Below are 12,123 nucleotides of genomic sequence, written 5' to 3' on the forward strand. Positions count from 1 at the left end.
AAAAATAGAAATCCCATTTGACCCAGCAATCCCATTACTGGGTATATATCCAAAGGGTTTTAAATCATTCTACTACAAGGACACGTGCACACGAATGTTCATTGCAGCACTGTTTACAATAGCAAAGACCTGGAACCAACCCAAATGCCCAACGATGATAGACTGGATAGGGAAAATGTGGTACATATACACCATGGAATATTATGCAGCCATCAAAAATGATGAGTTCACATCCTTTGTAGGGACATGGATGAACCTGGAAACCATCATTCTCAGCAAACTGACACAAGAGCAGAAAATCAAACACCGTATATTCTCACTCATAGGTGGGTGTTGAACAATGAGAACACATGGACACAGGGAGGGGAGCACTACACACTGGGGTCTGTTGGGGGGAAATGGGGGAGGGGCGGGGGGGTGGGGAGGTGGGAAGAGATAGCATGGGGAGAAATGACAGATACAGGTGAGGGGACGGAAGGCAGCAAAGCACACTGCCATGTGTGTACCTATGCAACAATCTTGCATGTTCATCACATGTACCCCAAAACCTAAAATGCAATTAAAAAAAAAAAAAAAGTTTCTAACTCATTTAAAAACTTTCCGAGTTTCAGTGAATTTTGAACTCATTGATAAAATTGTACAAATATAATTATTTTATGTTAATAACTAATTGACCTCAAGGGCTACATAGACATACTAATAAAATCACCAAGCAAACAAACCTCTAAATGTGTGCCTGAGATTTTTTTAAGTATCCTGAATTAGTAAGTAAGGAAAATCCAGGATAGATTTCTTTTACTCGCGTTTACATACATTGGTGGGAATCTTCATCAGCTTATGATAGCCCATAGAAATAATTGTCACAGTAAAGTTACATAGGAATTAGGGGTAAAATGCTGATTCATATTTATTCACATTCTATCCCTCCAAAAATAAGTCTCTCCAGATTCATTTTTATTTTTGGTGACTTCAAATAACTAAAATTTAAAATTGCTTCTTATATTGTTTTCTCCTTATTTTAGTTTCTATTTTATTTTTATTTAATTTGCATAATAATTAAACAAAAACACATAGAAATTGCTGGAAATTTTACAGGATTTTTCAGGTGTCGCTTCACCAGATGGAGACTTCTGTGGCCACCAGTACTTCTGCTTGAGTTTAGTTCCCGCTCGCTGGAGGTCCAGCGGGCTGCGCTCAACTTGCACTACCAGCCCACGCTGGTAGAGTGGGCCAGGCATGGAGTGGTAAAGCGGGTGTGAGCACACAGACAGGCGCACCAGCTGCTGCAGTGAGGCAGGAAGCTCCAGGCACCTGCTCAAGCTGGGGTAGGGGTCGTGCTACATCTCTCTCGTTCCTGCCCCCAGCAACTTGACGAATGGGGTAGGGGGTGTGTTTTCAGCATTCAGTCTCGCTGTCTTGCTCCTGCTCATGGCTCCTGGGCTGGCCTGGCCCTGCCACCACTTCCCCTCATGTGGGGCAGCTACCCTATGCCGGTAGAGGGCAAGAGGGCCACAGTGTTGCAGATCTAGCTCAGGGAATCCCAATCCCAGAGCGTTACTGCTCTTCACTCCTGCAGTCCGACGAACAGGAGTGTGTCACCACCGGCAGCTCGGTGAGCCGGCCAGGAACGTGTTACAGTCCCTTTCGCTACCGCCTGCACCTTCACCTGGGGAGAGTGGGGACTGGCCAGGAAAGTGTTACAACACTTTTAGCGCCCACTCTTCCTTGAGTCGCAAGATTTTGTTCCTTACCCGGGAAAAATGAGATTACTCGGACAACTGGAGGATCCTCAAAGTGGAAGAGAGTTTTATTTAATGACAGAACAGTTAGCAGAGAGGAGACCCAAAGTGGGTAGCGCCTACCTGCTGGCAGGTAGTCACAGCATGTTTGAGTACAGCTGAATCTGGGCTTTGAGGGGTTTTAAAAAAATTTTTCAAGACAGAGTTTTGCTCTTGTTACCCAGGTTGGAGTTCAATGGGGGCAGCTCACTGCAGCCTCCCCTTCCCAGGTTCCAGCAATTCTCCTGCCTTAGCTTCCCAAGTAGCTGGGATTACAGGTGCCCGCAACCATACCTGGCTAATTTTTGGATTTTTAGTAGAAACGGGGTTTCACCATGTTGGCCAAGCTGGTCTCAAACTCCTGACCTCCAGTGATCGGCCTGCCTTGGTCTCAAATCTGGGGTTTTTATGGGCTCAGAATGAAGGAAGTGTGTGCTGATTGGTCCATGGGTGGGTAAAAGCACCATCTGATTGGCTGAAAGGCATCAAGGAAGTTCTCACTACAGGTTATGGACTCTACCTGGAACTGGCAACCCAGTTTTCAGGTTTAGGTTGTCTCTACCCTGAAGGTTGGGCTTCACCAGGTACCTGCCCCTGTCTGCCTAGGAATTTATCTTACTCTGACCACAATTGGAAATACATATATTTATTATAAGAACAAGCTCAGTGGGCAGATACTCAAATATATATACTGATACATGAGAGTAATCAAAATCCTGGAGATACAACATTGGGACTACAAAGAAGCATGTTCTAGCTTACACAGGGAGTTTACAATACCTTAAATATCATTAGCCTCTGTATCTCACCCTTACTCCCTAAACATCTTACTTCCACTGCTTTTATCTTGCAAACTTACCCAATTTCCCTTATGGATAAAGTAATATCATATAAAATGAATTCCTATAATGATCTTATCCAACTCACTGGTCCTCTCAAAGAAACCCAAAACAAGTTCTTTGAAAATAAAGTATGGTGCCTGATTAAATCATAGTTATATGATTTACAGACATTTTTAACATAACTATGAATTGCGATTCTTTCAGTACCCAAATTTTAGCCTGCATTTACAATGTGTGAACCAAAGGGCTGCATTATGAAGAACAATAGTAGTAATAAGCATAACGATTTTATACTGTGACATTTTGCACATTTAAAATACACTAATTCTCTGTCTAGGAAAACTGCATCTTCAAAGACTTAAGCCCCGCATTTAGAATCAAAAGACCTACTTTTGCTGTGATTTGATTTTATTGTCTAACTAGAAACGAACCATTCCCCCTCTCTGCTGTAATTTCTTCACAGGGAAACTGAGGATATCCACTCTGCCCATTGCAAGGAACTGTTGAGAGGATCAAATACTATTCATATAAGCTATAATAATTTATTGGTATAAATTATTTGATCAAATCCCCATGTACAGAGTTCAGACATGGGGTTGTAGGAATATAAAGAACAGAAAGAGATGTTAAGAATGGAAATATAAAACTTACAAATGCTCAGTCAAAAAAGGCATAGTTTAGATGGGCAAATGGTTATGATGGGTTAAGACCCAGTCATGTTCAAGCCTGTGAAATATATATACTGCATTAGTGGCTCAACTAATATTTTGTATTTGAAATGAAGCTGACATTGGCAAGTAATCAGGTCATTTATTATATAATCACTTACCTAGAAAATCAATAAGAATTCAAAACATATGGACTGATTGATTGTTATTTTTGAAATAGTTTGTTATCCTAGGTAGTAATCATTATATCTAGCTGTGATTATGAAACAAGTCACAAAGGTAATTTCTCTAAATTACTTATCTTCACAATAATAGATCATAATTTGTTTATATTTTGTATTTTTACAGACATTTGCCTTCTTAAATCCCAGAAAGTTTTATAGCATTCAGTAGTATATATCACACTACTTGGTAAACAGCAATATAATTCAAGATCAGTTCATAAATACAATTTTTCCAAATTTTATATAACATTAAAGGGCTTCTGTAGAGCAACTGTTTTGGAATAATAAGAGTTGAGCTAACACTGATCATAAAAGAAGAAAAAGAGCATAAATATTTTAAACAGATCTTTTTTTTGTAAATACAATAGTAAATATTTTTAGCTTTGCAGTTCATACGCTCTTTGCTGCAACCACTCAACTCTGGCATTGTAGTATTAAAGCAGCTATATACACTACATAACAAATAAGCATGGCTGTGTTCCAATAAAACTTTATTTACCAGAAGAAACAAGAAACAATAGGCCAGATTTGGACTGTAGAACATATTTTGCTAATCCTGATGTAAAGATTATTTGATTAGGTGCAGTGGCTTACACCTATAATTCCTTTGGGAGTCCAAGGCCAGAGAATTGCTTGAAGCCAAGAAATGAGCCTGGGCAATGCAGCCGACTTCATCTCTACAATTTTTTTTTTTTTTTTAAATCAGATGTGATGGTGCATGACTGTAGTCCTAGGACTGTAGTACTAGCTACTTGAGAGATGAAGGTGGGAGGATCTCCTGAGCCCAGGAGTTCAAGGCTGCAATGGGCTCTGATTGCACACCTGCATTCCAGCCTGGTGACAGAGCAAGACTCTGTCTCTAAAAAATAGAAATCAATAAATAAACATTTTTAAAAAATTATTTAAGAGCACTACCAGACATTGAGTTAGTAAGTTTGTAGATTATTGTATCCCCTTGTTAAAATTAGTCCTTGTCTATTCTAAAATTAACTGCTTTATATTGTAACTATTGTCACCTATTTCTACTTTTCTTGTACTTATTAGATATGTTTTTAAAAGATAATTATCTTCTTCTTTATAATACTTAATCTACTTGTATTAGCTTTCTGCCCAGAGCATGTTGCATTTAGCTATAAAACATAAACCAAGAGCTTGAATAAGGCATTATGCTGAATGGAGTAAAAAGTAAAGATGCTTTTCTGTTAGAATTCAAATTCAGGAAATAATATGGTACAGACAGAAAAGATATGGGGGACACTCAACAGGAATTAATAATTTTTATAGGCCGGGCACGGTGGCTCAAGCCTGTAATCCCAGCACTTTGGGAGGCCGAGGCGGGTGGATCACGAGGTCAAGAGATTGAGACCATCCTGGTCAACATGGTGAAACCCCGTCTCTACTAAGGATACAAAAAATTAGCTGGGCATGGTGGCAGGTGCCTGTAATCCTAGCTACTCAGGAGGCTGAGGCAGGAGAATTGCTTGAACCCAGGAGGCGGAGGTTGCAGTGAGCTGAGATCGTGCCATTGCACTCCAGCCTGAGTAACAAGAGTGAAACTCCGGTCTCAAAATAATAATAATAATAATAATAATTTTTATAAAGGTGAAACTAGCCCAATTGTCCCCCTTTTTGTCCCCAAAGAAACAGAGAAATTGACCTTTCTGGTCTTAAAGCTTGAAACTTACATTTGTCTTATGAGTTCCTTCCTCTGGAAATTACCGTCAGGCCTCTCAAAAATTATCAAAGAACTGAAACTCACCAGATCACTGCATACAGACAATGAGATGCCAGAATCCTCATTCATCTTGATGGCTTCCTTACCCCTCCTCAATTTCTATTTTCCCACACATAGTTACATTTCTTCCCTAATATATAAACCCCTAATTTTAGCAGTCCAGGGAGATGGATTTAAGGCTGATCTCCCATCTCTTTTGGCTGCGGCACTGATTAAAGCATTCTTCCCTAGCAATATTCATTGTCTCAGTGATTGGCTTTCTGTGGGTCCAGCAACAGGACCACCAAACCCCCAGTGTTTCGGTAACAAAGGTAGTAGGAACGTTTATTCTAACACTTTAAAAACACTAAGGAAGACTTTATTCAAGACTATTTTGTTGGGCTATTGCAATAGGTGAGAGAGATTGGGATTAATTCCAAATACAAGAACAAGTGGAGTCATTGGAATGCAGCCAATGACTAATGTGAGAGTGTTGGTGGAGAGACATTTGATGAGGGTAAATAACCAAGACACCGAGAGTAGAGGTATGTATTCTTGCTAAACACACCAAATAAGATTATTGTTAAAGACAGGCCTAGGACTTAGACATCAAGGATGGGGAAAGAAAAAGAGCGATTCGATATCAAGGGTAAGGGGACTTAATCCAACTTAGCAGGATTCTTGCTAAAACTTACTAGGAAACCAAAGACAGGACAGGGATCAAGGTCAAGTCCAAGTTGAAAAGCTCAGCCCTTTTAGACTTAACTAAAGTCTGGCTACAAAGAGAGTCTTTGTCAGAACTAATAGGCCAAAAGACAAGATAAACTGAAGATGAAATGATGATACAGTCATATAAAAAACAATTTAGCAGGCAGTCTATGCAGGCTTCCGATGTGATTTCTTTTTTAGACGGAGACTCGCCCTATCACCAGGCTGGGGTGTAGTGTGCGATCTCGGCTCACTGCAACCTCTGCCTCCCAAGTTCAAGCAATTCTCCTGCCTCAGCCTCCCAAGCAGCTGGCACTACAGGTGCCCATCACCATGCCCAGCTAATTTTTGTATTTTTAGTAGAGATGGGGTTTCACCATGTTGGCCAGGATAGTCTCCAATCTCTTGACCTCATGATCCACCTGCCTTAGTCCCAAAGGGCTAGGATTACAGGCCTGAGCCATTGCATCTGGCTTGCATATTTTTTAAAACAACACTTTCCCACAGGTTTTTAAATAATTGCTGCAGAAGGGAGTATTTTTAATATTACGGAAATGGAAGACAACATACCTAATTTCAGATAAGTGTAATCCATGATTTTTAGCCTTTTTTATTTTACATCTATTTTATTTTCACTACTTCCTTTCATTTTTATCACACTCAAAAGATTTTATTTTTACCAAAAGTGATATCTGAATTGACTGTCACTACATACTTTTCTAAACATATTTTCTTACAACTATTTAGATAAATCAGACACTGATCCATATTTTCCATATTTTATATTTTATATACCATATTTTACAGTCAATATAAATGTAAAAATTTTTAATGTAAAAATTAATTTTAAAAATTTAATTATTCATTTTCAATTTTGATAACACTTTCTAGGATTTTGACACCCTAGTACACCAAGACTATTCAGCAACTTTAAAATAATACCCACTAAGAATCTTTAATAATTGTAAAAATAGTCTCTTCTCATGGGAAGAAGCCATCAGTGGCATCTCATTTAGCTCTTTGGCTTCTCTCTTTGAATATTGAGAAAAGCTTTCCTAATTGGCTGTGTGGGAGCTTGGACCTGGCATTTAGATCAGAACCTGCCCGGACTGAGCAGGATTATAGTAAGTATTATCATCCTGACTCTTATTAAATGCTTTTTTCCAGAAGAGTTTCTTTAACAATTCAAATAACTATGATGGTCAGACTTTGAACTTAAAGAACACTTAAATGCACTTCCCTAGCAAGGAAACATTTAATTTTTCTTACGTGGAAGCTTGAATTATCCATTTTGCTTCCATTAGAAGCATCACAGTCATAATAAATGAGTTTTAAAACCGTAGATTGTGTAACTTCATTTTGTTTTGTGTTTTTCTGGGTTGCTATATCTCCATGTAAGTACTTACTTCATAGAGAAACTAATTTTCCAGTGTCATACACACTCTCTTAGCTTATCCTAATAGCTTTTATTAGGTGGTATTGTATTTTATTGTGATTAAAAAAACACATAAAAATGTATACTCTCAACAGTTTTTAAGTGTACAGTGCAGTATGATTAACTATAAACAAATTGCTATACAGCTGAGCTCTAAAATGTTTTTCCTCTTTCATGACTGAAACTCTACACCCATTGAACAACTCCATTTTCTCCTCCCCTGCCAGCCCTGATGTACTTTCTGTTTCTATCAATGAGATTACTTTAGACATCTCATCTAAATGGAATCACGCAGAATTTGTCGTTTTGTGACTGGCTTATTTCACTTAGCATAATGTCCTCAAGATACATCCATATTGTTGCATGTAATAGGATTTCCTTTTATATTATTTTATTTCCTTTTGTTTTATTTTATTTTGAGACAGAGTTTCACTTTTGTTGCCCAGACTGGAGTGTAGTGGTGCGATCTTGGCTCACTGCAACCTCCACCTCCCAAGTCCAAGTGATCCTCCTTCCTCAGCCTCCCAAGTAGCTGGGATTACAGGCGCCCGCCACCATGCCTGGCTAATTTTGTATTTTTAGTAGAGACAGGGTTTCACCATGTTGGCCAGGCTGGTCTGGAACCCCTGACCTCAGGTGATCCACCCACCTCAGACTCCCTAAACTGGTGTGCGATTATGTGAGGTGATGTCTAATTGTGGTTTTGATTAGCATTTTCCTGATGAGCAGTGACATTGGACATTTTTTCACATGCCTGTTACTCATTTGTATGTATTCTTGAGAAAACTTTCTGAGCCCTTTGACCTTTTTAAAATTGGATTTCAGTTATTTTTCATGAATTGTAGGACTTCCTTATGTACACTGGATGTTAACCCCTTATCTGATATAAAGCCTGGATATATTTTTTCCCATTCTGCAGGTTGCATTTCACTTGTCAGTTGTTCCCTTTGCTATGGAGACATTTTAAAATTTGATGTAGTATCATTTGTCTACTTTGCTTTTGCTGCTTGTGGTTTTAGTGCTACATCTAAGAAATCAACTGCCCATTCCAATTTCACTAATATTTTCTCCTGCGTTTTCTTTTAGGACTTTTATGGTTTCAAGTTTTACATTGAGGTATTGATCCACTTTGAGTTGATTTTAATAACATTAATCATAAACATTTTATTCTTCTCACTTCAATCATTTTTTTGTCTTTGATGTTTTCTGTTCATTTTACACTGTCATAGTTTCTTTTTCATTTCCTGGTGTATTTGGTTTTTGATGTTTCAGGTGCTTGTCTCTGGTTTCCCAGTGGCGTTGTGGTGGAATCATCAGTATACGTCTTACATTTCTAATATTTTTACTGAGTACATTAATGTTTGCCTAATTTTAACTTTAAAAATATTAATTAAATAAATTCAGAGAACATATAAAAGTCTTATCAAAAGTATCTACTTTTCACTTCTCAATATCAATATTTAAAAAATGATGTATGTTTTCTATGTGAACATGGGATGATGAGTGTTCGTTGGCTGGAGTGGCCAAATGAAAAACATACTCAAGTGATTTAGGGAATTCTATGACATATTAAGATTAAATAAGTCATAAAGCTGTGTGTGCTATTGTTTTCAAAAAATATTTTTGAATGATCCTTGTAACAAAATAGCATACATGGAAGTTTTCAGAGCAGTGAAAACACTTGGAGTATGAATAAAGCAATAAAAATGAACACAGGCGGCCGGGCGCGGTGGCTCAAGCCTGTAATCCCAGCACTTTGGGAGGCCGAGGCGGGTGGATCACGAGGTCGAGAGATCGAGACCATCCTGGTCAACATGGTGAAACCCCGTTTCTACTAAAAATACAAAAAATTAGCTGGGCATGGTGGCTCGTGCCTGTAATCCCAGCTACTCAGGAGGCTGAGGCAGGAGAATTGCCTGAACCCAGGAGGCGGAGGTTGCGGTGAGCCGAGATCGCGCCATTGCACTCCAGCCTGGGTAACAAGAGCAAAACTCCGTCTCAAAAAAAAAAAAAAAAAAAAAAAAAAAGAACACAGGCAGCACACAGGCACTGCTCCTTCTGTCGTGTGTATTTAGTTTTTCCTAATGAGTGGCAGGGTGCCTAGCTCATGGCCATCCAGGAAGTATCATTTAAGGAATATTCCTCTTATTTCAAAACAAAAACTTCTAACAGCACGAAGTTTAAAATATTCCTTTTGTAAAGCAATCTTCTAACCTTGAGAAATATACAAAACCATTGAGATAGTTGCAGGGGTCAGTGTCTTAAAGCAGAGTGTCCAACATAAAGTGAATTGTAATTCTTACCAGGTCATTTAAAGTCTTTTTTCTTCTGAATTTCGGTTGCCGAGTATTTAGTTATGTTTTGAGTAAATATTCTAATTCCTCTTTTCTTTGAAGCATTCTTTCTGTCTCAGTCACTTCATATTAATCTTTAACAATTTTAAGCATTTATTTATTTTCCAAACCTTCAGCTTTATGTCAATCAAAGTAATGAAAATTGCGATGGGAAGAGGTCTGCGTTTAAAAATAATGCCATAAGTCTCTATCCTTTAATAAAGCACAAACCAAAACAACCAGATAAATAATTTTAAATGAAAACTAAATGTCAATCTTTAGCAAAAGGTATGACTTCTCTAGTTTTTGTGCCAGCCATCATTTAGACTGGAGTGACAGAAGAGCCAGGCAGAAAGCCAGGGGAATACCTTTGGCCAATAAGATGGCGGTCATTTGGGACACAGTTGGGTGGCTAAGTTACCTAGCCAGTCCTTGTTTGGGACTCTTACTTTATCCCAGAGACATTCTTTGCCTCTCCAGATAGGTTAACATTCCATGTCATATGTTCCCATATCAGCTTGTACTTCATATTTCATTACATGCCTCACATACTTGTTTAATAACTACCTTGTCAGACTATAAATTCCACAAAGGCAAGAATCACGCCTGTCTTATTCACTGCTGTTTTGCCAACACCTAGGACAGTGCCTGGCCCTTAGCATTCAGCAAATATTTGTTGAATGAATTAGTAAAATGCTAACTGACTGGGAGATGCATATCTTCGTAATTGACCAGCTTGATAGGATAGCTACCTATATCAATTGAGCAGAGAAATCAAGAAAGCCTGTGTTTTAAGTCATCTCTCTTACTTCCTCCTGATGAAGCTTGACATTCCACCATTAAGGCATTGCCTCTCCAAGGCACCATCTGATTAAATGATATGTATAAACAAAGGCCTTTTTCGTCCGTCGCAAATGGTTTCTTGTGAAAAAAGTCCGTCCCTGTGTGACTTAATCTGGAAGTCCGCTGAGGGAAAAGTCATAAAGAAGACTTGAGTAAAGGGGGCAGGCGAAGGAGGGAATGAGAGAGCTAATGGCAGGCTTACTAGGAGAAGGAGGCGCGGCCTGTGATAACTGTCTTCGTCAGGATGCTCCAGGGAAAGGTCTGTGATGGCTGGAGCTTCAACTGACCTAGACAAGAGGCTTGCAAAGTGGAAACCCGTGGGTACTCAGGACAAAATGTGCCACTTCCCTCATCTCCTTTGTCTGATCCTATTTATGTGCATCCTATCATGTGGAGATCAACTGTTTTTCATATACCTGTCTTATGTTTCCCTGATGCTACACAGAAAAGTTACTTTGTATACTAAAAAGCGTGAAAGAAATGGATTAGAGGATAATTACCTTTTACAAATTGGCATGTAGCGCATTTACCTGGAAAGTATTCTGGTAGATAAAGCCCAGTTATCTCTTTTGTCTGTTTTTCTAAAATAGTAAGAGCTCAAAGTAAATGTAGTGCTTTTTGAAAACACTAAGAGCTCAAATTATTTTTAGACTGAGAAAAACAAACTGTCCTTTTTAAAATAATCAAGAACATAATAGAATATGGGAAATGGACAGCCCTGAAATTGGAATCATTCATATTTGATTTGGTACTGAGTACATATTGAATGGCATTTTGAAATGGGCTCTGTTCGTCATATACCACTAAAAAGTGCATTTCTTCATTGGAAAGTTAATGGTTGCTAATGGGTATGACATCAAACAGAGATGTGTACATTAAATTTGTTTTATTATTTACTGATGTAATATCTTGTTAGTTTTAAGAGTCTCTTAAGGCCAAAACGCACTATATAGAGTTTTCAAGTGTGAAGCAGTGTTAAAGTGCTATTTTTAAATACCATGAAGTTATCATAGGAAAACACTTTGTTTTGTTTTGTTTTAAGAAGTGGAGGGTTTAATAGGCAAGAAGGAGCAAGAAGGAAGGGAGAAGGAAGAAGCTCTCCTGTACAGAGACAAAGGGAGGGGGACTCCAAAGCAGAAAGAGGGAGCCCCAGCTGCCATGGATACCAGCCAGGTATACATACACAGGGAGGAGGAAGGCAGTGTCTGATTTGCATAGAGCTTAAGGGATTGGTTTGACAAGGCATGTCATTCAGAAGCCTGCGGAAAAAGCTAGTCCTCCCACCCTAGCGTTTTAATATGCAAATGCAGACTACCACAGTGTTCTACACACCTGGGCTGTGTAGGGTTGGCCATGTTGCCAGGAACATGTGGGGGAAGGGGAAGAAGACAGCTGTAATTGCCATGTTTGGGTGGACCCTGTTTCTAATGGCCTTTATTTGCATATCAAAGATTGCCACTCAGCTCTAAGAGCTGGGGCTGTGCAAGAAACTTTTTCAAAGCCACTTTAAAAACCAAAATTCCCAAGGGCCCCTTTTTCTATCTGCCTAAAATAATTAACTCCTACAACAACCCCCTC

This window comes from Saimiri boliviensis, chromosome 1 (genome assembly GCF_048565385.1).
Source record: "Saimiri boliviensis isolate mSaiBol1 chromosome 1, mSaiBol1.pri, whole genome shotgun sequence".
Taxonomy (NCBI): domain Eukaryota; kingdom Metazoa; phylum Chordata; class Mammalia; order Primates; family Cebidae; genus Saimiri; species Saimiri boliviensis.